The sequence below is a fragment of the Pleurodeles waltl genome, chromosome 4_2, assembly GCF_031143425.1.
Source record: "Pleurodeles waltl isolate 20211129_DDA chromosome 4_2, aPleWal1.hap1.20221129, whole genome shotgun sequence".
Taxonomy (NCBI): domain Eukaryota; kingdom Metazoa; phylum Chordata; class Amphibia; order Caudata; family Salamandridae; genus Pleurodeles; species Pleurodeles waltl.
In genome coordinates, this window is record NC_090443.1 from 936774644 (window position 1) to 936801453 (window position 26810).

Below are 26810 nucleotides of genomic sequence, written 5' to 3' on the forward strand. Positions count from 1 at the left end.
TAACTACGATAATGAGTGAGTCTAAAACATCCAAGTAGTGAAACTCTCCAGCTCTACTCAGGATTGTCAAATTGCATACACAGAGGACCACAAGTGAAACACTCCAGCTCTCGTTCATTCTCATCTAGCTCACACCAACTACAAGCCACAAACAAATGTGAATGGCATGCAGTTCTTCCACTGAATGACCGTACAGCCTTACCACATTCACTCAAGCATTTAAGATCTCAGAACACACTGTACCAGCCAACCTGATCAAATCCTCAAAAGACACACAAGATTCAGCGAAATTAAATTATATATTATACTTTTTGTAGTGTCCAATCCAAGGTACAAATTGTGCTATGTTCCTCCCTTGTAACAGCTGTTTCCTTGAGAGTGCAGTCTCTGTAGCCACCTTTCATCTAAGTTCCTTAAGAGCTCTCTCTCTGTCAATTTCCCTTTTTTCAAAATCTGTTCTATGTCGCCAACGGTGTTGCAGCAGTATTGAAGCAAAGTTTGCATATTCCCTGAATCCAGATGTTTATCTCTGTTATGAAATTTACAGCACACAAGCTGTTAGCTGTGGCTCTTACTGCAGGGTTATCCCCAAAATTTCTGCCTCCATCCTATTGGTTTCTGAACAGGTTTTCGTTGACTTTGAGGATCCTGCACACCTTATCGCTGCTAATCAGTGCTAAAGTGCTCCTGCTCGCTCCTTTAAATACGGTCAAACTGGATTACACCCAATTGGCACATTTTAATTTTCTTTTAAGTCCTTAGTAAAGGGGTACTAGATGTATCCAAGGTCTGTAAATTAATTGCTACTAGTGGGCCTGCAGCACAGATTGTGCCACCCAATTAAGTAGCTCTTTAAACATGTCTCAGGCCTGCCACTGCAGCCTGTGTGTGTAGATTTTAACTGCCATTTCGACCTGGCAAAATAAACCTTTTGCCAGGCCTAAAGCCTCCTTTTTGTTACTTATTAGTCATCTGAAGCGTAGGCCCTAAACAGCCCATAGGGCAGGGTTCAGTGTATTTAAAATGTTGGACATCTACTTTTAAATTTTAGTTATACTGGCAGTAAAAAACTCCTAAATTCATTTTTTACTACTGTAGTGTATCCCAGATTGTCAATACGTTTGTCAGCATCAAAAGCAGCAGGCTGGAGACAAACCAGGGCTCAACACGATGGGCTGAAGGAGGACGGGGTACAGATGTGGCCATTGATGAAGGCTGGAAGGCTCAAGCAGGAGAAGTTCACTATTCCCATCCAAAATAGCCTCTATGTCAATTCAGTGTTGGTAGGCTTTGGTTCTGATGAAGTCATCAGTGGTCGGTCTTCAAGGCTTCTCTGGAGTTCAGAAGTCCCTCAACAGAGATAGACTGAAGGCTGGAGTCCTTGAAGGGTTTTTGCTATCTCATGCAGTTTTGACATTGGTCCTGTTGAAGCTGCAGGAAGTCTAATCCCACTGGCAATGCAGCTGTGGAAGATTGGCTGATAGGTAGGTCCCAATCCTACATGAGGTCTCTGAAAGAAAAGTTGGCTAAAATGTACTAAGTCCCCACTATTAGAGGAGTATGCTCTGATCCCACACAAGGATTCCAGAACCTCAAGAACAGCACTTGGGTGTCAAGACTCACTTCAGGGGAAGCCACCAGTGTGGGACAGTCCATGGCAGGTCCAGTTGAAAATGGTCAGCTGGGCTTTGCTGGAAAGTGGGCTTCTTGCAACATTTATGGCCTGTAACTTAATAGGACGTCAGCCAACCGACCCTTGGAGTCCACTTCTTTGTCCTTGGTGAGAAGTAAGAGCGGTCCTACCATTAGGGTTCTTGTCTCACATCTCAACAAGTGGAGTCCTTCCTCTCTCTTTCATCGGTCCAGTAGTGTTCTTAGCAGTCAGTTTGCACACTGTCCAAACAGGGACCCTCACTCTTGTCAAGCTAAGGGAGGTACACTCCTCTGACAACCCCTGCTCACTCCCTGGGTAGCGTGGCACAAGCAGCCAGGCTTATCTCAGAGGCAATGTGTAAAGTATTTGTACCAACACACACAGTGACACAGTGAAAACGTCACAAAGCACTCAATACAAGTTTAGAAAAATATCCAATATATATCTAAATCAAACAAGACCAAAATGACAAAAATGCAACATACACATGCGAAGTTATGAATTTTCAAAGAATAAACTTCAATATAGCACTAGAAATTCAATTTGGTGTTATCCTGGCTTCATGAAGGAGTCGTTCCCAACAATCCGACGCCAATGGCGCCAGTCACGGAGTCACATGGACCCACAGGTACAGTACCTTTTGAAAGTGAGGAAACAAGGGGGTGCATGGAGTCGGGGAAGCAAGGTGTTGGTGGATCTAGTGCGGTGGCCGCTCCGGTGCTGTGGAGCGAGGCGTAGGTGCGAAGTGTCGGGTCCTTGCTGCTTAGCAGTGGAGATGAGGCAACGTCAGTGCACAGCGTCGGTTTCTTACACTCTGGCGGGGTCGATGTCCGGTGGGTCAAAACGCGATGTGGCGACCTTATGGGATGTGGTCATGCCACAGGGCTTCAGGCACCGTGGTGGAGTCGGGTATCACGGATGTCGGTGACATGACACTCAGGACTCACGAAGTCACGGGACGTCAGCGGCTGCTGTGTCGTCAAGCCTACAATGTCAGTCAGGGTCGTCACAGTCCAGCGGGGACCACGGCTCCAGTTGCAGGCGGGGTCGGGGCGTCAGGCAGCAGCATCAATCCAGGCGTAGTCCGAAGTAGATGCTCTTGCTTTTTCACGATCTTTCACTCCTAAGGGTCCAGAAACTGGAGTAGGCACCACCTAGCGAGTTAGAGTCCACAGCAAGTGAACCCAGAGGCTGGTAGGTAAAGTCTTTGCTGTCCCTGAGACTTCCAACAGGAGGCAAGCTCTACTCCAAGCCCTTGGAAAAACTTCACAAGCAGGATACTCAGCAAAGTCCAGTTTTTGCCCTCTTTAAGGCAGAAGCAGCAACTTCAGGCCAACCCAGCAAAGCACACACAGCAAAGGGGCAGCACTCCTCCTCCAGCTCTTCAGCTCTTCTCCTTGGCAGAGGTTCCTCTTGATCCAGAAGTGTTCTAAAAGTATGGAGTTTTGGGGCCACTACTTATACCAGTTCTGGCTTTTGAACTAGGCAAACTTCAAAGGAAAGTCTCTGTTGTTCACAATATCCTGCCTTGCCCCGGCCTGGCTCCAGACACACTCCAGGGGGCTGGAGACTGCATTCCTTGAGGACAGGGACAGCTCATCCAGGTGCAGTTGTCAGCTCCTCCCTAACCATTCTATCTCAGGAGACTCATAGGATAGGCAGGCTACACCCTAGCTCCCTTTGTGTCACTGTCTGGAGAGAATTCACAAACAGCCCAACGTCAGTCTGACCCAGACATGGATTGCACAGACAGAGGCACAGAATGGTTATGCAAGAAATTGCCCACTCTCCAAAAGTGGCATTTTCAAACAGACAATCTAAACACAACTCTACCAAAAGATGTATTTTTAAATTGTGAGGAATTTACAAGGCTAATAGCTCTAACTCGAACAAAAGCCAGACCCTTTGCAAATACTTGTTTAAATATGTGGCCACTGTTCCGGTCAGTGTGCATTTTACGCCACAGAATGAGCCTTGTAGCCCTGGCCCTGCAAATGTCACAATTGTGTTTAGGGACGTCATACCCTTGCTAATGGCACTTGCTGACATACGTGGAAAGGATTCACGCATAGACTCATAGTAAGTATACGATCCGATTCACAAAGTAAGTATTAAAAGTGCATCTATAAAAGTACCCCTACATGCCGATGCAGACTTACTACTTGTTGAAGTTCACTTCCGTTCACAGTACCAAGCCTTTGAAACTGCACCAGGTCATATGACATCTCCCTTGGCCTCTTTTTGCCCCTGTACATAATTATACATACTGCACAGTTACTCGCAGGGGGTGGAGCCTGCTGTGCAAACTTACAATTTTCCGTGCAAAAGCTGTTTCCACCTCAGGAGAAAGCACTTCATCTGCACCGGTGGTTTGATACATTTCCCGTCCCATCCTGGTTTAAGTAAATCTCGCGCCACCCCCAGGATAGGAAAGGTTTGATTGGAGTTAGTAGAAATTCATAAACTTCCGAGGGTAACCTGTCCATCAAATGCCCCCCGTTTGCATGTATTTAATTCTGCAGTTTTCTGGTGAAGGAATCGTTTTGTGAATATATAAAAAGGCATAAATAGAGATATTAAGCTACTTTTCCATACAATCCCCAAATTACAGACGTTTGCTTGGCATTAACCACGTGGAACAGAGCACTAAGGTGGGAAGCAGTCAAATATCAATATAAAAAAGCAATTTAAAATTGTTTCTACTTTATTCCCAGGCTCTTTTCACTCCCCGCCACATTATCGGCTGGTAATCCTACATGAAGTAGCTGTTGCATTAAGGGCTGGAACGGTTTCTCAACTGGATACTCGACGGATCACTTGCAAGGCAGTAAATAACATGACCGATTAGGACTGGCCGCCATTATCAGAGACAGCGTTAATTACCTCAGTTTAGGTCGCCCATGTGTTAAAGGGATATCACGCCGCAGTGCCTTCAAGCTAACAGTTCCAATCAACATTTTAATAAGGCGCCAGTTTATGCTTTATACCCCAAAGGCATTGGTCTAATTTCCTGCCAAGCAAGGATGGAACCTCGGAGAGCTCTATGCCTGCCATCGTACCGCTCAGCAATATGTTGATCTCGCTGTGGATTAACAGTCAACAGAGGGCCCGGGTTTTAATAGGGGACACCCCCTCCCACTTTCTTCGCAGTCATCTCGTAAATGACCTGAAGAAAATGAAATATGTAATGTTAAAAGAGCAGGCTACAGAGCGGCTACAGAGCGGCAAGAGCTTTAGAGAACTTTTGGTCCAAGGCGTGCACAGATGGACTGAAAAAAACACAAACTATTTCGTTCAAGGATACTCTCAAAATTGGAGCTAAAAAGGAGTTTTATTTTTAACTGGTACTGAGTCAAGCCCCTTGTTTTCGTGGTATACCCACCAGCATGCCTCCTCTGCCCGCAGGGAATCTGGCTGATCAACAGAGCCAACATCTACAGGTTAAAATGCAGCTAAGAACAAAGCGCTACATTGGTAATAGGACACAATAAATTAGATGTTTAGAGTCCAACTTAAAATAGATCAGTTCTTCCGTCCTCCGAGTTACAATACCAGCCATTATTGGCAACTACAGTTCTTACCTCCATGGCCAGTTTTGTTTCCTTTAGAGTAGGGGGTCTTCAAAGTGATCCCAGGGGCCTGCGCCAGGTTCTGGCCAAAAGAAGCATTGCACAGATAACAGATAACAGTGTTTTGTTTTAAGCAGAAACATGTTACTGCACTAATAAAAAGGTAACATTACTTAACTGCAATGTTTAAATACATCTAGACATATTTAAACATTGCCATCTTTATAAAATAATTGGTAACAATTCTGAGGAGGAGCCCCAATGATTTTTGTTTTTCAACTGGAGGGGGGGGGACATTAAAACGTTCGGAGATCACTGCTCTAGAGGCAGTTTCTTCTCTTTTAATCTCATCTGTGCCATCTGCAGCTTGAGCTCCCTCTCTGCCTTCTGGTCCTCTGGTTTCTCTCTGGCTGTAGGAAGATATACTGCTCTCTTCTGTGGCAGGGAGTTCCACTTCAGGGGTCGGTTCACCCCTCTCAGCTGAATGCTGTATCTCTGCAAGGGCCTATATTTGTGCTTCCACCTCCTCATCCTGCTCTGTGGCTTTAACCGATGACTGGTGAGCTGCCATTCAGGCCCAAAGTGCCTTTTGAAGTTCCACCTTCATGGCGGTGCTCTAGGCTGGAAGTCTTCTCATGTTGCAGAACTCCTTGAGGGGACCACAGTGTAGCTATCCATGATGGCCAGATTGAATTCCACCTTTACAGGTGTTGTTTCAGACAGAACAGTCAGAGGCAGAATTGGGGGAAAAACGAAAGAAGCCAAACAAGAATTTAGACTCGAATTTGTCTTAGACCTGGGATTGCAGTGTACTCATAATCACTGTATAGCACTGCAGAAACATATACGTCCATATCCTGACCTCTATTCGCCATTGTGAGAAATTGGGTTGTTGATTCACTGGGGTGTGATCCCAGGTCAAGCATCAACCATAATCCTTGTCAAGGTTAGGCACAAGCCAACCCTACATTAATCTATGCTCAACAATCTGGTAGGTAGACATAGAACAGTTAGGCTTAATGTAAAAGTAATGTGTAAAGGATTTGTGCTACACTTCACACAATAATAATGTGAAAACACCACAAATCAAGCATTTGCAATGCAATAGATCTAGCATTTGCTTGAGTTAGATTTATTGGTGTACATTCATAACTGGAATTTTCTTGCCACCTAAATTGGTCAATCCTGCCTCATAATTTGGTCTTTCCCTGCCTCATAATTCCAGTGGCCCTGCATATAACTAAAGCACTTCCATTTACCTTCTTCCTCTATCTGCAGCAAAAAATGAAAATGTTGCCATTTAGCATCCTAATTTAAATCTGTCATGCTACATGCTACTTGGTAAAAGTTCCAACAAAATGATAATCTTTCAGCATTCAAAACATAAAGGGAATTATACTTTTATGTATTTGATACCAAATGCTAAAGCAGCTGCCAGGTTCCAGTAAGATGATTAAAGAAGGATGAAAAAAACATCAAAAGACAAAAAAAAGTGTTTCAGAGTAGGCTGTAGGTTGCTAGTGGAAAGACCATTTTGGAAGTTGGGTGCATGTTCTTTGGGAAACCTCTAGCCTGAGGTGTCATAATCTGAAGCGATGTTGCAGGCAGCAACTTGTTGCTGCCTGGAATGCAGACGTTAGCAGGCTTGTCACTAAGTTTACTAAACACTCATTTGTCTCAGTCTGTTTCAGAGCAGAAATGCAGATGCTGAAGCCTGTTTTGTACTCGGCTATGGCAACAGAGGTTTACAGAGAGATAAAGATTGTACTTAGGAGATTCCTATTTTAGCCAACACACAAACTCGCATGCCATCTCCTCACACAAAGGCCTGTTTTTTATTCACAATAAATGTGGTTTCATTTCAAACGGAAATATTTTCCACAAAATGTGGTGTCTTAAACATCACATGTTCAGAATCACATGGATTTATATCAGCAGCTATACATATTAATACACTAAATTGCATGTCTTTTGCTTGATGCATCTACTTTAAAAGTGTGATGTACGAATGTGTGTGCAGGTTTGTGCAAGCATCTGTGATGATCACTTGACATAGGGCACTCACACGTGCAAACTCATAGTTCCCTAACGTTAAACAATAACAGGTTTGAACAAGTATTTAATGAAAAATAGAGGAGCTAAACAATGAAAGTAACTGGAATGCTTCCTGCTCTCCACTGAAATGTTGTGGAACAGGGGGAAGGTGTGGCACAATGACTGGAGCTGCCGACTTTGGAACTGAGAACCCAAGTTCGAGTCACGGCGTTTGCTCAACACCACTTAATCTTGCTGTGCCTACAAAAAATTAATATATCCTTGTGTAAGATAGCTGGTACTCAAGTAAAGCCTCCAATGCCTTTGGGTGGAGTTTGGGCTACTTAGCAAACAAGTTATTATATAAACACACAGGACAGGTGCACTCGGTAAACAGAATACAAACCAAGGAAGGCTGGGTGCCAGGCAGCCAAGAACAGTAAAAGAGGGCACAGAGTGAGAAAGTGCAAATGTGACTAAAATAACAGCATGATTTATAGACTGACAGCGAAGCTAAGCTGAGAGCAAGAATGCACTGCAAATGAAAAGGGAAGCTTTACCGAAAAGGAGCAGGAAACAAAGAGAACAAAAGTCCCCCAAAGAACAGATGAACACAACGAAGCATAATTATACAGCAGTTTTTCCCTGCTCCCAAAGCGAAAAAGGAGAGACAAATAGGCATGACTGACTACTAGCAAGCCAGGGTTTTTAAATGGCACAGGCATGAATAAATAAAATGGCTTTACGGTCACAGTAGAAGTATACTTAAAGGTATACAAGAGGCCGTATGCTTGCGCTCAGCCTAAAAATTATCCCACATCAAGTTAAAAAATAGAACTTTCTTTCATAAATAAAACAAGACAAAAATGGCCAAAATCAGTTGGACCAGAGATGTGGAATTTCAAATATTTTAATGGAAATAATGACAAAAGAACAAAACTCCATCTGTGGGTATCTGGTCATACTGTAGCAGGACAAAGTCGCAAGTTCAGGCAAACTGCGATGGAGTATGGGCAGTGTACAGAAACCCAGTTTAGCCCGCTGAACACATACCTTAAACTCAGGTTTGCAGATCATTGCGATGACCCCCAAAGAAGCTGTATTGCGCAGCCAAAATGATGCATTGGTTCTTAGATGTGTTGCTGTTGCAGTGCAAGGACCTGCATCATTGTTGAAGATCCAGTCGATGACGGCTTGCAATAAAAAATATGGTGTTGAGGATGCGTCGCACAGACAAGGGGATGCAACGGTTCGGAGGACCTGTGATGCAGAGTCCGGGTTCGTCAATGAAGGGTGTGAAGGTGTGCACTGAGGATGCAGTGCGTTGTTCCAATGAGATTTCAGCACTGATGCCAGTCGCTGCGATGGGTCTAATCCACGCAGAAGCGGTGATACTTGAGTTCTGCTTGGGTTTGCGCTGTGCAGCAGAGGGAATGTGTTGGTTCCAATAAATCCACAGAAGCTGGCACAGCACCTTCAAAGCCACTTCCAAGGGCCAAACATTTTTTTGAAGCTTGTTGTGTTCCTGAGGCTTCAGATCAAGAGGCCAGCCAACTAGCTCTTGGAGTCACTTTGCGTAATAGAGATGAAGCTATTTTGACCTGTGCCTCATGCACCGTATGTACCCCATTATTGAGCACACAGTGTACACCATGCAATCCCACAACACTCACCCTCATACAACAGTGTCACAAGGAATGATTCCCTAGGCACAAATCTCACATTCTCATCAAAGGAGCTTGCATGTGTTCACAAAGGTACATCATACTGAGAGACAGAACTCACATACACTTCCAGGAGTATGTTATATGCAAGATTAGCCCCCATTGGGTCCCCAATATGTTCAGAAACCCCCTACCCTTCCACTCAGGCCTCCTTCCGATCCCCAATCCTGTCTGAAAGCATGGGACTCAAGATTTTGCGAGATCTCAGAGCCTCATGAGATTTGGCAACCATATTTGAGCACAGTCTATAAAGACCGCAACCTGTCCCCCAGACTTTGCTTGGCCACCCAACTTTCCAGGGAGAATGATCTTCTGTGTGTCTCCTGCATCCGTCTCGCTCAGCGGCTGCACTGTTCTCCAGTTCCTCCGCCAGGGACAACGCTCCTTCTAGCACCTTGAAAATGGCCACATCTAGAAGACAAAGACACATGAAAACGGGCTGGAAAGTGGCTTGAGAAACAGCACCAAGAAGTCTGCAGCTTCAAAACACCTCAAAATTACAACGGTCAATGCACTGGACCTTGCTGTTATTATTTACTTATTACATCCAGGAACGGTTCCGGACTAGTGCATAAAGGGCCACAGACTTTTATAACTTGGACAAAGACTATCATCCTATGTCAGGAATATGAGAAATTATTCTCAAGTACTCTATGCAGTGAATAGGTCTTTTGGGGTATATTACAATTTTGTGACTGTGCTCTGACCATGGTACTACTTTATTGGAAGGCTTAAAGGAGTGTAAGTGGAGCTGGGTATAGTTCTGCCCTCCCATCCTTTTAGCCCATCTAGTCACACCTCAGCTTCCAAATTTGTGTGGCTGTCTAGGAAGAATACTCAAAGCCCAACTGTCAACTACACCCAGACATGTGACCTAGAGACAGGCTGCAGGCACCAAATGGCTAAGGCAAGAAAATGTCAACTTCTTAAAAGTGGCTTTTCAAAATTGCAATTTAAAATCCAACCTCACCATCAGTAAGGATTTTTCATTGCAAATCCAGAGACACCAAACATGAACTACCTCCCTCTTCCTATTTCAACGTACACTTATAAAATGTAATAAAGTAAATCCAATGTTATCCTATGGGAGAGGTAGACCTTGCCATAATGAAAAACGATTTTAGGAAATGTTCACTACAGGTAGATGTAAAACTTAAAAGTGCATGTCCAACTTTTTAAATACACTACACCTTGCCCTCTTCAGCAGTCCTGCCCAACCTAGGGGTAACTTGTATGAATGAAAAAGGAAGGCTTGGGCATGGTAAAAGGTTTATTTTGCCAGGTCAAAATGGCAGTTTAAAACTGCACCCACAGGCTGCAATGCCATGCCTGTGACTTGTTTAAAGAGCTACTTAAGTGTGTGGCACAATATGTGCTGCAGGCCCAATAGTATATTTTAATTTGCTGCCCCTGAGTTCATGTAGTACCCTTTACTAGGGAAATTCCAAGTACATTAAATATGCTAACTGGGCATATGCCAATTCAGCAATGTTTGAAGAAGAGAGCATGAGCACTTTAGCACTGGTTAGCAATGATAAAGTGCACAGAGTCCTACGGCAACAAAAATGATTTAAGCAAAAATAGGAGGATTGAAGACAAAAAAAGTCTTGGGATGACTTCAAGAAGAGCCAAGTCCATCAGGAAGGCTTTGTGTTGGCAAGATGGGCAACTCTGACTTAGCAAGGGGGAGGGCTTTTTTACCTACCTCACTTGCACGTCACCAAGCTCCTGCCTGAACACATTCACAAAGGGCTTGTCAGACAAACTGGGACCAGGGAAGAGAGAAAGAGAATTCCTGAAACCTCGGGGTGTGGAAACCTCTAGAACCTTCCCCTACTTAAATCTGGAGGGGAGAAACAGTAACGACCACTAGTTTGATATGAGTTGTGCTCTTTATATGAGAATAATGTAGCAGGATATCGCAGTTTGGCAACATTCTTGAAATGAAAACCTTAAGCTCTAGACCAAAACATCCATTAAATATATTCAAAGTCTGCTTCAAACAAAGTCATCCAATTAATATGTTATTGCACCAGAATACTGTTGTCAGAAAATAATGTAACATAAACGTATTTTACTAAATATCGCTTGCTAAAAATATGCCCCATTAGCTAATAACAGAAACTCTACTCCCAATAGGATGATATCTTTGTAAATGATATTTAGAGGACAGAATTTATGGCAGATAATATGCCTGATCATGACAGTCTAAGATGAAACAATCAAGATTTTGGCCCTCATTATAACATTGGTGGTAAATCGCGTCTACCGCCATGGCGATGGCCCCCAAAAGACCGTAGTCGCGGCTACCAGCCATCTGCCATATTATGACCGTAGCCAGAATTCCGCCAGAAGGATGGCAGAATTCAGGCTGCAGCCATGGCTGCAGATGGTGGTAAGGTGGCACTGCTGCCAGCAGTGGCGCCACGCCAGTAGACAGCCGCTGACCGTATCATGACACGTGATACTGCCTGGTGGTGTTCTGCTGGTGGACGCTGCAGCAGCGCCCCATCCCGTCTCCTGCCGGAGGACTCCCTGAAATCAGGTAATTTGGTACTCCGACAGGGGAGGCGGGTGGGGGGTGTTCTGTGTGTGTGTGGGTGTGTGTGTGTATGTCTGTGCGTGCATGAATGTATGTGGGTATGTGATGTGTGTTCTATGTGTGTGCATGTGTGGATCTGTGAGTGTGTGTATGCTTTGTTGTGTGTGCTTGTATGTATGTCTGTGTGTTTGGATGTGTGTGTGAATGGATGTATGCATGTGTTGGTGCATGTGGGTATGAGTGTGTGTATGAGAGTGTATGTTGGTGCATAAAGGTGCGTGTATGTTGGGGGGTGGGTCTGGAGTGGGAGGGAGGTGGGGGAAACCTGGGGAGGGAGGTGGGGAAGACCCCTACCAGTGACAGGGAAGGGATTCCCTGTCACTGATAGTGCCTACCGCCATGGTTTTCGTGTCAGGAAGGAGGCCACGGAAACCATGGCGGTAGGTGGTGTCTAAATCCCCCAGGCGGGCTAGTGACGGCCACCTGGCTGGAGACTGAAGTCTCCAGCCTGGCGGCTGTTACCGCAGTGGGGGACATAGTGGTACATTGGCGGTTTAGCTTGAGCCAAACCGCCAATGTCATAACATGGGGAAGCGTACCGCCAGCCTATTGGCAGTACTTTTCTCCATTATACCGCCGTCCGCTGGGGTCGTAATAAGGGCCTTTGTCTTTGAGAGCATTCTCAACTTTACTTAAGGATGGCAATCTGAATCCAAATCTATCTGTGAAAATCACTTGCTCAAAAGAACTCTACTTGAAAGAACGTCCCTGAGTCAATTAAACCCATGTGAGGCTGTCAGGACAACAATGCTCTGAGAGCCTCACAATCATCAAGAGGTCCTCTCCTCATTCCAAAGCGTATTTATTATGAGCACTGTTAGACCTGACAGCCTTAGGGTGGCCACCCCTAACTTTTTGCCTGCCTCCCTCCACTTTTTGGACACTGTTTTTGCTGGGTTTTAGACTCTGAGCACTTTATCACTGCTAACCAGTGCTAAAGTGCATATGCTCTCTCCTTTTAAACATGGTAACCTTGGATCATACCTGATTGGACTACTTAATTTACTTATAGGTCCCTAGTAATGTGCACTATATGTGCCTAGGGCCTGTAGATTAAATGCTACAGGTGGGCCTTCAGCACTGGTTGTGCCACCCACTTAAGTAGCCCGTTTACCTTGTCTCAGGCCTGCCATTGCAAGGCCTGTGTGTGCAGTTTCACTGTCACCTCGACTTGGCATTTAAAAGTACTTGCCAAGCCTAAACCTCCCCTTTCTCCACATATGTCACCTCTAATGTGTGCCCTAGCTAACCCCTAGAGCAGGGTGCTGTATGGGTGAAAGGCAGGACATGTACCTGTGTAGTTTACATGTCCTGGTAGTGTAAAACTCCTAAATTCGTTTTTGCACTACTGTGAGACCTGCTCCCTTCATAGGCTAACATTGGGGCTGCCCTCATACAGTATTGAAGTGGTAGCTGCTGATCTGAAAGGAGTAGGAAGGTCATATTTATTATGGCCAGAATGGTAATACCAAATCCTGCTGACTGGTGAAGTTGGATTTAATATTACTATTCTCGAAATGCCACTTTTAGAAAGTGAGCATTTCTTTGCACTTAAATCTTCCTGTGCCTTACAATCCACGTCTGGCTGGGCTTGGTTGCCAGCTCCTTGTGCATTCACTCAGACACACCCCAAACACAGGGTACTCAGCCTCACTTGCATACATCTGCATTTTGAATGGGTCTTCTAGGGCTGGGAGGGTGGAGGGCTTGCTCTCACACAAAGGACTGCCACACCCCCTACTGGGACCCTGGCAGACAGGATTGAACTGAAAGGGGACCTGGTGCTCTTCTTAGCCACTCTTTGAAGTCTCCCCCACTTCAAAGGCACATTTGGGTATAAAACAGGGCCTCTGCCCTACCTCATCAGACACTTGCTGGAGAAGAAACCTGAACCAGAACCTGCATCCTGCCAAGAAGAACTGCCTGGCTGCCTAAAGGACTCACCTGACTGCTTTCTACAAAGGACTGCTGCCTTGCTGTTGGCCAGCTGTCTTGCTGAACTCTTGTCTGGCTGTAAAAGTGCTCTCTAAGGGCTTGGATAGAGCTTGCCTCCTGTTCCCTGAAGTCTTAGGACCAAAAAGACTTCTCTTTTTCATTTGGACTCTTTGTGCGGCAAAGATTTCGACGCACAGTTTGCTCCGCGGCAAGAAAATTGCCGCACACCAACGCTGATCGACGCGACTTCCAGAGGGGAAATCAACGCGACGCCTGTCGTGAGACTGAGAATTCCAAGCACAGCCTCCCAGAACGACGCTCAGCCAGAAAACAAGCCGAAGAATCCACGCACAGACCCCGGGACATCTGGTAATCCCGCGACCCACAGAAAGAGACTGTCCGCGCGCCGGAAAACGATGCACGACTTCCCCGTTTGAAAAATAACGATGCAAGTCCGTGTGTGCAGGGGAGAAATCGACACACACACCATTTACCCACGTATCTCTTCTTCTGCGGCCCTTTGCAGACATTTTCCACTTTAAACCAGGTACTTTGTGCTTGAAAAAGACTTTGGGGGTCATTCTGACCTTGGCGGTCTTTTCGCAAGACCGCCGAGTTACCGCCGCGGTGAAGACCGCCGACCGCGGCGGTATGCCGCTGTGCGCATTCTGACCGCTGGGAGCGTTCCGCCGGAAAACCGCCAGCAGCCACACTGGCGGTCGGCGGGAAAGTGGAGACTGGTCAACCTCCACCGCCACGCCAGCAGAACACCGCCCACAGAATTACGACCCACATTTCTGTGTGGCGGTCTTCTGTTGGCGGTCTTCTGTTGGCGGTCACCTCCCCATGGCTCCTGTCACCTCCCGGAGGACCAACGCACAAGGTAAGTTGATCGTCCGTGAGGGGAGGGGGTGGGGGGATGTTGTGTGATGTGTGCGTGCATGGGGGTGTGCGTGTGAGTGTGTAGAGGGGGTGTGTGAGTGCGTGCATGCGGGCAGGGAGTGCTGCTGTGCCTATGGGCAATGTGTGTAGTTCGGCGGGTGCGCATGTCGGCATGTATGTGTGCGGGTATGTGTCCCCGTTGTGTATGTGTGTGTGTAGGGGGTGTGTATATGTGCATGTTGGGGGTGTGTGCATGTCGGGGTGCGTGTATGTGCATGTCGGGGTGGGGGTGGGGAGGGGGTTCGTACCACCTCTGGGGGGTGGCAGGGGGGTGGAGGGTGTGGGGGGAGGACTCGGGGGGGCAGTGGGGGGTGGGGGAGACCCCTATCAGTGCCAGGGAAGGAATTCCCTGGCCCCGATAGTGCCTACCGCCATGGTTCGCATGGCGGTTCCCGAACGCCAGAAACCACGGCGGTAAGCAGGGTCATGATACCGTTGGCGGTCTTGGGTCGACCGCCGGACCGGAGTGCGCAGACTCCAGCCCGTCGGTCATGACCGCCGTGGCTGTCGGAGTGGGGAAGTGGCGGTCGGTCGCGGCGGTGACCGCCGCGGTCAGAATGCCATTTTTAATACCGCCGGTCTGTTCGCGGTCCGACCGCCGCCTCTCCGCCGACCGCCAAGGTCAGAATGAGGGCCTTTGTTTGCTTTTTAAAGACTTAAGACACTTTATATCACTTTTCAGTGATATCTCTACAATTTCACATTGCATCCTTATTCGTTTTGACCTACAATTATCCTGATAAATATTATATATTTTTCTAAACACTGTGTGGTGTATTTTTGTGGTGCTATATTGGGTTATTGTATGATTTATTGCACAAATTCTTTACACATAGCGACAGATGTTTGGAGCACACGTACAGCAAATCTCCATTACAAGGAAGATGGAGCTATGGCAGAGAATCATGGACCAGGTGAACGCCATGGGACAACATCCAAGAACAAGGGACGACATCAGGAAGAGGTGGATCAAACTACGGGCAAAGATACGTTCCATGGCAGCAAGGCACCAGCTCGCCATCCAGATGACTGGCGGTGGACTCCCACCTCCTTCCCCATAGCTGACAGCATGAGAGGAGCAAGTCTTGGCAATACTGCATCCTGAGGGACTCACTGGAGTTGCCGGAGGGCTGGACACTAGTGAGTCAACATTTACTACTTATCCCACCACATACCTGCATGCCACCACCACCCCTCACCCTGACACCCATCCCTCCACTCTATTACCCCACAGCGCACCACCACAATATACTAACCTGAAGGCCAAGCCATACATGCCATAATCACTGCATGAACATCCCTCCCAGTCCTGCATGTACACCTACCGCCAATGCATGCACAGCATGAAGAACTAACAACCCCACAATACATCACCATACACAAACAAAGGTGGCATGGCAACAGCAACGATATAGCGGAAGCTAGGGATGTAGAATATGTCACAGATATGTAGCATAATACACCACTTACATCCCCACAGGTGCCCCAGCCAATCCCAGCGGCAAAGAGGTGCCACGGCTATCCAGTCCCTCAACAGAAGATGCCCGAGTGATGACAGTAACTCTGGACTTCTGGATCTGGATGAACTCCCTGGCCCATCAGGGACCACTGGTGAGTCGGATACCCTAGCCCACACCCACACCTCCACAGAGCCTCCAACACCACAGCATCCACCCAATATCCCCACACCTCTGTCCCCAGGACATGCAAATTAGCAGTGTGCCCACCTGTACAGGGACCCCAGTCCAAACCTCACAGCCAAGACAATCAGAATCCTGGGGTCAGCGGCAGTGAGCACACTTTTCAGGGGACACGGGCACAGGGGACAGGGACACACGGAGGACAGCTGTGCGCCAGGGGGAGGACAGGCCCAGGGAACTGACTGTCCAGGAGGCACTCACTAATGTCCTGGTGCTTACTAACAATCCCAGGACAAGATGGGTCAGATGTTAAACACCATGCAGGAGAACAAGCGGCTGCAGGAGGAACACCACTAGGAGATCAGGAAAGAATTGCAGGTCCTCAACACCACCATGGTCTCCATTGCAGGTGTGCTGGGTGATATTGCCAACATCATGGGGGACTACATAGCACACCAATGGACCTCTTCCACTAACCATTCAACTAAACAGCACTCCACATCTGCTGCAGCTAGTGAACAGGTGGCCCTGCCACAGGACCCAAGGGCAACCAGCAGACCAGCCCCCTGCAGAAGGTGAACCACCCGCAAATGTTCCCTGCGACCCAGTCAGAAGTCAGAGACACTTGCCAAGACCAAGACCACTGCCAGGAAATGAGACCCTTCTGAATGTCCCCCTTGTATTCCACTCTGTCACCATGTCCACTTTGAACTGCCTTTGCTCCCCTTCCAATGGCCCCTTGAACACTGGACCTGTGCTACAAACAGACTGCACCAATGCCCTGGAATTTTCTCTACCATCACCCCATTTGATTGCATCATTCCTCCTATATTTTTCACTTCAATAAACACTGTGGAAGAGCTTTAACTGACAAAAAATGTGCAATTATTTAACAGTTTCATCTTGTGTAATTGTCCAGAACTTTGTGATTCCACACAATAAATGGCTGTAGCTGTCTGTAGTCATCACATCAGTACACAGTTGTAACCACACCAACATCTGCAAAATGGGAAGGCATAGGTGACAGTCAGTTAGGATGCTAAGGGAGTGACTGCCATCATGCTACAGCCACACAGAAAAGATAAATAATTAGAGGAATGGTCAGTTCCACTGTCTTACCTGTGTCATTGCAAGTACTGCCGTATGACTGATGTCCTGTTTCCACATCCTCATCCTCACTGTCCAGAGGGTCCACTGCTGCCACAGGAGCATTTCCATCCTCCTCCTCCTGCCGATAGGGCAGATGTCATCTGATGGCCAGGTTGTGCAACATGCAGCATACAACAACTATCTGGCAGATCTTCTCAGGGGAGCAGCAGAGGGATCCACCTGTCAGATGGAAGAATCTGAATCTGGCCTTCAAGAGGCCAAAGTTCCTCTCAATTATTCTCCTGGTTCACCCATGAGCATCATTACACCTATTCTCAGCCCCTGTCCTGGCATTCCTTACAGGGGTCAAGAGCCACAACAGGTTTGGGTAGCCAGAGTCACCTGCAAGAAGAGCAGGACAAACATTAGCCTTGCACAATGGCATGGGGATGACTCCTGAAGCCATACACTGACATGCATTGGGTGGGGACTCAGGCTCACCTATTAGCCACATGCGGTGCCTCTGTAGTTGTGCCATGACATGTGGGATGCTGCTATTCCTCAAAACGAAGGTGTCATGCACCGACCCAGGATACTTGGTGGTGACATGGGAGATGAACTGGTCAGCCAGGCACACTATTTGCACAAGAGTGGAAACTCTTCCTATTTCTGAACACCTATTCATTGTGCCGGGGGGGGGAACAAATGCTATATGTGTTCCACCAATGGCCCCAATTACATTTGGAATATGTCCCATTGCATAAAAAACAGTCTTCACATTGGCTAAATCATCCACTTGGGGGAAAGCGATGTAGCTGCACATGAGTTTGAGCAGGGCAGCCAAAACTCTTGCCAGCACTATTGAGAACATTGGCTGTGACATTCCTGCAACCAAGCCCACTATCACTTGGAAAGAGTCAGTTGCCAGGAAATGGAGCACTGATAGGACCTGCACAAGAGGGGGGATCCCAGTGGGGTGACGGATATCAGATATCAGATCAAGCTCCAATTGAGCACACAGCTCTGTGATTGTGGCTCTGTCCAGTCTATAGGTTAGTATTATGTGCCTGTCCTCCAGTGTAGCCAAGTTCACAAGGCATCTGTACACGGGGGCTTGCCTCCTCCTCCTCCTATTCCTCTGCAGTGGTAAGTACCTAAGGTAAACGAGAGTGAGAAGGGAGTGACAAACTGAACAATGGAACCACCACTTCAGTGTACATTGACCATGTATGTTACTGGACTATGTGAATGGCAATGTATGCACAATTGACAGTAATGACGCAGTTATCAATTTAAGAATGTCGACCTGCACCATATAATGGCAATGGCCTGTCCTGTAAGTAGGAACAGGTGAAAGTGATGTAACTCAGCCGGCGTTGGGGGTCATGGCGGAAGGCGGTCTTGCACCATCATGCTATTCCTCATTGGCTTACATAGGGCTCTATGGAGTACGATGTCCAATGAGGATCACTGGCGGCAGTGACGGTGTACACCGCCTTGAAAGTGATCGCTATTTTCTGAATATAACCTCACTTGACTCCTGACTTTCCACAGGACAACACCTACACTGTGTGTGCTGCTGTGACCTGGGTCTGGAACATGCCATGGCCTGTGTGACAGGGGAAAGGGCCTCTTCCTTCACTTCAGAGGAGTTGGAGCGCCTGGTGGATGGGGTCCTACCCCTGTATGGACAGCTGTATGGGCCTCCAGACCACCAGGTGAGTGCACCATGGGGATGATGCATGCAACAAGGTTGAATGGAGATGTGTGTGTGCTGGCAGTGTGTCATTTGGGTGGGGGGGTATGGCTGGTGGTAGTGTACATACAGGGCTCCGGGTGATGTGTGTACCATTTGAGTGGAAATGGTATTTGTGGGCCATATGTGTGACAGGCTGGATTGTGTGGTTAATGGTGTCCTCCTGTCTGTGTTTCCTCTGCAGGTCAGCGCCCATCAGAAGAAGGGATTGTGGCGTGCCATAGCCAAGGACCTGCGTACCCTAGGGGTCTACCGCAGGTGGAGCACCCACTGCAGGAAACAGTGGGAGGACCTGAGACGCTGGGCCCGGAAGACTGCAGAGGCCCAGTTGGGGGTGGCCTCCCAACGAGGAAGGGGTGCCCGTCGGAACCTGACCCCCCTGATGGCCCGCATTCTGGCAGTGGGGCAGCACAGCAGCCACAAGGGGGTGAGTACAGTGTGTGTAACACCCATCTTTGTTGCCTGGCATAGAACGCTGGTGGTGGGTTTCAGTAAGTGTGTGCCCATTCATGCCAGCTCGTACATTGCTGCGTAGTCCAGCTCAGGGTAAACGGGTGAATGGCAAAATCTTGTTAGCTAGCTAGGTGGCATTCTAAGTCAGACAGGGCCTAGCAGGTCCCAGGAGAGGCGCAGACGGCGGTGGTTGGCTCTCATCTTGCTGTGGTACCTAGCCAATGGAATGCCAGTACGGTGCATGGTGCTCAATCTTGATACCTGTGTGTGATGGTAATGTGTATGCCACGAGTGGTGTTAGTGCTGTAATTGACCCAGTGCTCCCTTTCTCTCCTCCATATTTTCTTCTGTCATCCTGCCCATGTGTGCATTAGCATCATCTGGCGGAGGAGCAGGGGCACCGGTGACTGAGGGAGCTGCAGCCCACAGGACCCAGTAGGCAGAGTCCTCTGACCCCGAAGGGACCAGTGGGACAGAGGGTGAGGGGAGCACCACGGCGGGGACAGGAGGTGACAACACTGACTCTGAATCCTCCTCTGATGAGAGCTCCCTGGTGGTGGCGGACACCTCCAGTACCACCCCAGCAACAGGTACAGCAGCCACCCCCATACCAGCACCGCCCTCCCAGTAGCCCCCCACTGAGTTGCATGTGCCTGCTCACCCACAAGGGTAGGCATCTCCTTCGCCCCAGGCACCTCAGGCCCTGCCCCAGTTATCCCTGCTGCCCTCAGTGAGGAGGCTATTGACTTCCTGAGATCCATCACTGTAGGGCAGTCAACCATAGTGAATACCATCCAAGAGCTGGCATCCCAGATGCAGCAATGCGAAGCCTACCTGAAGGGCATCCACTGTGGGTTGGTGGCCCTACAGAGATTGGTTCAGGCTCTGACCTCCTCTCTGATGGCAGCCAGTGTCCCTGGTCCTACCTTTCCCCCTCCATCTACCACTTCCCATTCCCAGTCTCCTCAACCCCAACCCATCCCATGCACACATACAGACAAGCATTCACAAAAAACATCACACAAGAGTGGCACAAACAAACACAGGCAGCAAACCTCAAGCCACAAGAACTCACACAAACAACAGACAGTTGCACACACAACATCATCCACTGCCTCCACTGTCTCCCCACCTCCTCCTTCTCCTCCTTCTCACAGTGACATCCGCATTAACACCTGCATGCACTGCATCAACAGCCTCCACCACCATCACCGCATCATGCAGCACAACCACCTCACTTGCAGACACCTCCACAACATCCATCCACACGTCCTGTTTGTTCTCTCCCACCCTGTATGCCCCCACAAGAGGCTCACACTCAGACACCCAACAGCCATCCACCTCACACACACCCACTGTCCATGCACCTGCACCCAAGTCCAGCAGATGTGCATGTTCTACAACTACTCACTCTACCTCCACTCCCATCCCTCCTCACACATGCAGTGCCCACGTCCCAAAGAAGTGTTTCCTTGCCCAACTTGACCTCTTCCCTCCCCCTCTACCCCTCGTCCTGCCCGTAAGAGCAGAGTCCCAACGACCCAGCCCAGCACCTCAGCCAAACAGTATGCCACTGCTCCCATCAAAAAATCAGCTGCTGGCACAAAGGTGCCCCTGAGTGTGATGACAGCCACTCCTAGTAAGTCCACACCTCCTCCTCAGAAAGGGAGGGCTCAGGTGGCGATAGCTAAGGGACACAGGACGGGGTCAGTGGAGGCACCTCCTAGACCTGGAGGCAAGGACACAAGTCACATGACAAAGGCCAAGGGGACACGTCACAAGAGGGAACATAAGGATCCCCCTCCAACACCAACGAAGGCCATGGAAACACCTCCACAACCAAATAAAGCCAAGGATACCCCTCCACCACCAAGGAAGGCCAATGATACCCCTCCACCACCAAAACAAGCCAAGGAACCCCCTCCACCACCAATGGAACCGAAAGAACCCCCTCCACCAGCTGAGGGCAAGGAGCCACCACAACCAGCAGTGGAACCCAAAGAACCCCCCTCCACCAGCTGAAGGCCATTAGCCCCCACAACCAGCAGTGGAACCCCTGGAGCCCCCTCCACTAGCTGAGGGCATGTAGTCCATCCTCCAGAGACTGTGGGCTTTCACTTCCGTCCGGAGACTGTTGTGCAAGGATCCCCTCCAGAACAAGTGGGCATGTTACCCACTCCAGAGACTGTGGCCTTTCACTCCCCTCCAGAGACTGTTGGGCAAGGTGGCCCCTGCAGAACCAGTGGGCATATTACCAACTCCAGAGACTGTGGCCTTTCACCCCCCTCCAGAGACTGTTGGGCAAGGAAACCCCTCCAGAACCAGTGGGCATGTTACCCACTCGAGAGACTGTGGCCTTTCACTCCCCTCCAGTGACAATTGGGCAAGGAGCCCCCTCCAGAACCAGTGGGCATGTTACCCACTCAAGCTGAGGTGCCCCGTACCCCACCTTCCCCCTGAGGTGCCTGCCCATTTCCAACATGATGCCCCTGAACAGTGGAGTCCGGAAGTTGTCAGGAGTCAAGTTGGGCCTTGGACTATGCCATGTAGCCATGTGGCTCTTTGGAACTTTGGACTGGCCATTTGCGCAATCTGGACATGACGCCTGCATTTTAATTTCCTTTTATTTCTGGTGGCTGTTGGCAGCAAATTACATTGGTCATACGTCAGAATTGTAGTGCTTGCATTATTTGCTCGTAGGTCCTGTGACAGTCGTTTTACTCTGCAGCTGGTTCTGTGTATGGTGTGTGTGTATGAATGGTGTGTGTTGTGCTTGTGTGTGTCTCTCTCCTTTTCCTCCATCCCTCCCCTGTGTGTTAGGTGGCTGTACTCACCCTCATCGTCGGGGCTGGTGCTCCAGGACGACCATGGCGTGGAAGAGCATTGAGAAGACTTAGGGCCTGATTACAACTTTGGAGGATGTTTTAATCCGTCCCAAATGTGACGGATATACCACCAGTGGCTGGTGGTATATCCGTCACTTTACCGTCACTTTTGGGACAGATTAACACCTCCTCCAAAGTTGTAATCAGGCCCTTAGAGTTCTGGTTCCATGGCGGCCGTGGAATCCTGTGTGTCCCTGATGGTGAGTCTTTTGTTTTCTGTGAAGTGTTTCTGCCAGACTTTTAATGGCATTGGTACCCCCCTGAAATCCTGACTGTTTACTATGCCATAATATGGTGGGCTGTACCTTAACTTCTGCCTGGCTGTAGGTGGCTACCGCCGTGGTCAGTGGTGTTAACGCCCTGGTGGTTGGTGTGGTACATTGGCTGTCTATGGGAGGTATCACCACCAAGGTCATAATTTGGCAGTAATTGCCACCAGGCTGTTGGCGGCATTACCGCCACTTTAATATTCACCACCAATGTCATAATGACCGCCTCGATTTTTATTTCTCCAACAATTACAGTATTGAATTCTTGAATTTGCCCCTACCACCATTTTTGTCTTAGAACCATACACCTAAATTTCAACTGAATTGTTAATTTAAACATGTTTTTACTTTTTCTTTCACTTTTCCTGTCCCTCTACTTTTCCCTTCCCAAAATGCTTTCCTTTCCCATTTCCTTTTCCATTCACTTCCACATTCCATTTCCCTTTCTCTCGCTTCCTCTTTATCTTACACTTTTCCTTTCCATTCCCTTTTTGATTCCCTTTCCTTCTCCCATTCTCCTTTCCTTTACTTTTCGCTTTCACTTTCCATTTCCCTTTCAGTTCCCTTTCCCTTTCATTCCCCTTAAACTCCCCCTTTCAATTTCCCTTTCTGTTTCTGTTTTCCCCTTGCATTTGTATTTCACCTGCCCTTACCCTTCATTTCCTCTCTCCCTCTTGCCACATTTGCCTTCTCCTTCTCCTTTTTCTTCTCCTTGCCCTCTGCCCTGCCTCCCGCTCCTCTCCACTCTCCTACCTCTTCATCTTTCTTCCTCCTTCTCCATTCACTTAACTTCCTCTTTCCATTTTAATTCTCTTTTGCATTCTCTGTTTCATGCAGTGTTTATTCAGGAAGGAAACAGGGATAAACTCCTTCTCTGATTTAGTGGATTTGCACAAGCTCCTGTTAGTCTTGAAATACACTCCATACAAACCCATGGAGGTCAACCCTGAGTCTTAGGAATTCTAGATTTGCTATTCTGTATGACAACTTTGATAAGTGTTCTTGCTGAACATTCTTCTGCAGGACAAATCTACTCGGTTGTTCTGATCACCTCCAAAGGATTTAACCCTTCAATCCTCTTCATTTGCAAAAAGCATGTGGTTTCCTTGATTTGTGACTCTAGAATCCTCACAGATCAGAGAGAGCAAGGGGTTGAATGACAATTACTCCAATTACAATCACTCATGACCTCAACAGTTCAACACCCTCACAGGATGTTTGCATCTAATTCCAGAGATCTAGACGTTGTGGTGTGCTTTCTTTACAAACATACCAAAGGAAGGCATACTTTGAGAAAATAGATTGCTGATTGAGAACGGGAGTGAGCCCTTCTCAAGCAACAACCACAAACCCTCTCAAGGTGAACCACAAAATGTCACTAAATTACCCTGTGCTTAATCCTCTAGTAGCTTGGCACAAAAACAGTCAGGCTTAACTTAGAGGCAATGTGAAAAGTATTTATGCAGCACTGAAACAGTAATAAAGTGAAGGCACAGTATAAGAAACATATAGCATTAATTTAGAAAAATATAGCAGAATTTACTAAATTTTTCAACACCAAAATGACAAAAGACCAAATAGTAGAACCTGAGATATGCAGTTTCAAAGATTTAGGTAAGTATAGCTCCTAAAAGCCCAAAGCCCCTCTAGCGTTTCTCTGGTTATGCTAAACCGTGGGAAAGTAACAAGTTCAGACTGGCATGATGGAGTGCAAGCTGAATACAGGGACCAGTTTAGTCCAGCTGAAAAAGTTAGCTTCTCAAATTTGGTGTGAATAGATCAATTCATGGTAGATGAAGCCACAGGGAGCAATAAGAGCAATGAGGATGGTTGTCCCCGTAGCAAGAAGACTAGGCCGGGCTCCATGGATGGTAGTTGCCATAGCACGTAGATCCTGTTGGGAGTCATGGAGGGTCATGACTGGAGTGTTGCATTGGTGGTGACCGCAGGCTTTCAATGCTGTAGCGTAAAGTGCAGATCTCATGTTGCCAGCGGTCGCTGTAACATGAAGACTCAGGTCCACTAGAGCCTCCCATTTGTGGTAGGATCTTGGTGCGGAAGGGCCCACTGGCAGTTGGGAAGAGCCCAAAACTTAAGGATTGCTCCTTTTCTTTACAAGAGGAGTTCAACTGAAATCAGTTGATGTGCCAGGGCTTGGAGAGGCACCTTTTAGGGTTCAAGAACTCACTCCAGCAGAGGCCAGCAGGGCTCAGGTAGGTCCAGTTGCAGGTTCAGGTAGGTCCAGTGCAGCGGGTGAGCTCAGTACTTGCAGGAAGGCCTCTGAAGCTTTTTATGTCACTATAGCTCAGGATAGGAGATCAGCCAACTGACCCTTGGAGTCACTCTGCCTGGGATGAAAGCAGGTCTAAGATTCCTTCTCCAAAAGCAGAGAAGGCCGCAAGTAGCAGTGCAGTTATCTGGCAGCAGGGCAGTTATTCTTCAGTGGCATCAACAGTTCCAGAAGTGTACTAAAGAAAATGTCTGAAGGTGCAATACTTATACCTGGTGCCTGGTTTGAAGTCAATCAATCAGTCATTTGTAGAGCACGCTACTCACCCGCTAGGGTCTCAAGGTGCTGATGGGTGGGGGTGGGTAAGGTGCTACTGCTCGAACAGCCAGGTCTTGAGGTGTTTCCTGAAGTTCAGCAGGTCCTGTGTCTGTCGTAGGGGGAGGGGGAGGGAGTTCAGGTCTTGGCGGCGAGGTGGGAGAATGATCTGCTGCTGGCTGTAGTTCGGTGGATGCGAGGAACAGTGGCGAGGGCGACATTGGCGGAGCGGAGTTGACGGTTTTGAGTGTGGAAGGTGAGTCGCTCGTTGAGGTAGGCAGGGCCAGCGTTGTGGAGTGCTTTGTGAGCGTGGATGAGGAGTTTAAAGGTGATCCTCTTGTTGACATGGAGCCAGTGTAGGTCTCTTAGGTGGGGTGAGATGTGATTGCAGCATGGGATGTCGAGGATGAGGCGTGCGGAGGCGTTCTGTATACGTTGCAGTTTGTTCTGGAGCTTGGCCGTAGTTTCCACATAGAGAGCGTTGCGATAGTCCAGTTTGCTGCTGACGAGGGCGTGGGTGACCGTCCTTCTGGTTTCAGTAGGGATCCACCTGAAGATCTCATGGAGCATGCAGAGGGTGTTGAAGCAGGAAGATGAGACGGCGTTGACTTGCTGGGTCATGGTGAGCACTGAGTCTAGGATGAAACCTAAGTTGCATGCGTGGTTGGTGGTAGTCGGTGTGGTTCCTAGGGTGGCTAGCCACCAGGAGTCATCCCATGTGGAGCGGTTGGAGCCGAGGATGAAGATCTCCATCTTGTCTGAGTTCAGTTTCAGGCGGCTCCTCTCCACTCAGTTGGCAATGGCTCTTATTCCATAATGGAGGTTGGTTTTGGTGGTGGCGGGATCCTTGGTCAGTGAGAGGATCAGCTGGGTGTCATCGGCGTAGGAGATGATGTTGAGGTTGTGGGATCGGACGATGTTGGCGAGCGGTGCCATATAGATGTTAAAAACGCCGCAGATGGTCTTGGTGGCTTCAGAAAGGAAGGGAGGGAGGCAGACTCTCTGGGTTCTGCCAGAGAGGAAGGATGTGATCTAGTCAAGGGCTTTGTGGCAGATCCCTGCGTCGTGGAGGCGTGTGCAAAGGGTGTGGTGACAGACGGTGTCGAAGGCAACTGAGAGGTCTAGGAGGATGAGGGCTGCAGTTTTGCCATTGTCAAGCATGGTCCCGATGATGTCGGTTGCGGCGATGAGGGCGGTTTCGGTGCTGTGGTTGCTACGGAATCCGGACTGAGAGGTGTCCAGCATGTTGCTGTCTTCCAGGAAGTGGGTCAGTTGGCCGTTGACGATCTTCTCGATGACCTTCACCGGGAAGGGGAGAAGGGAGATGGGCCCGCAGTTCTTGAAATCTCTGGGGTCCGCTTTGGGCTTCTTTAGCAGGGTGTTGACTTCAGCGTGCTTACAACTCTCAGGGGAAGGTGGCGGTCTCGAAGGAGTTGTTGAGGATCATACGGAGTTGGGGTGCGATGATGGGGCTTGCTTTGTTGAAGACATGGTGAAGCAGGAGTCGGAGGATAATCAGGAGTAGATGGTGCTCATGGTTTTGATGGTGTCCTCGTCGTTGATGTGGGTCCAGGAGAGCAGGAGGTTGGTGTGGCTAGGTGCGTTGGGGTTTGTGGTGGCCTCAGTGGTCGTGGGGGTCAAGGTATTGAAGCTGTTGTGGATGACCGTGATCTTGCAGTGAAAGATGGTGGAGAGGGAGTCGCAGAAGTCTTA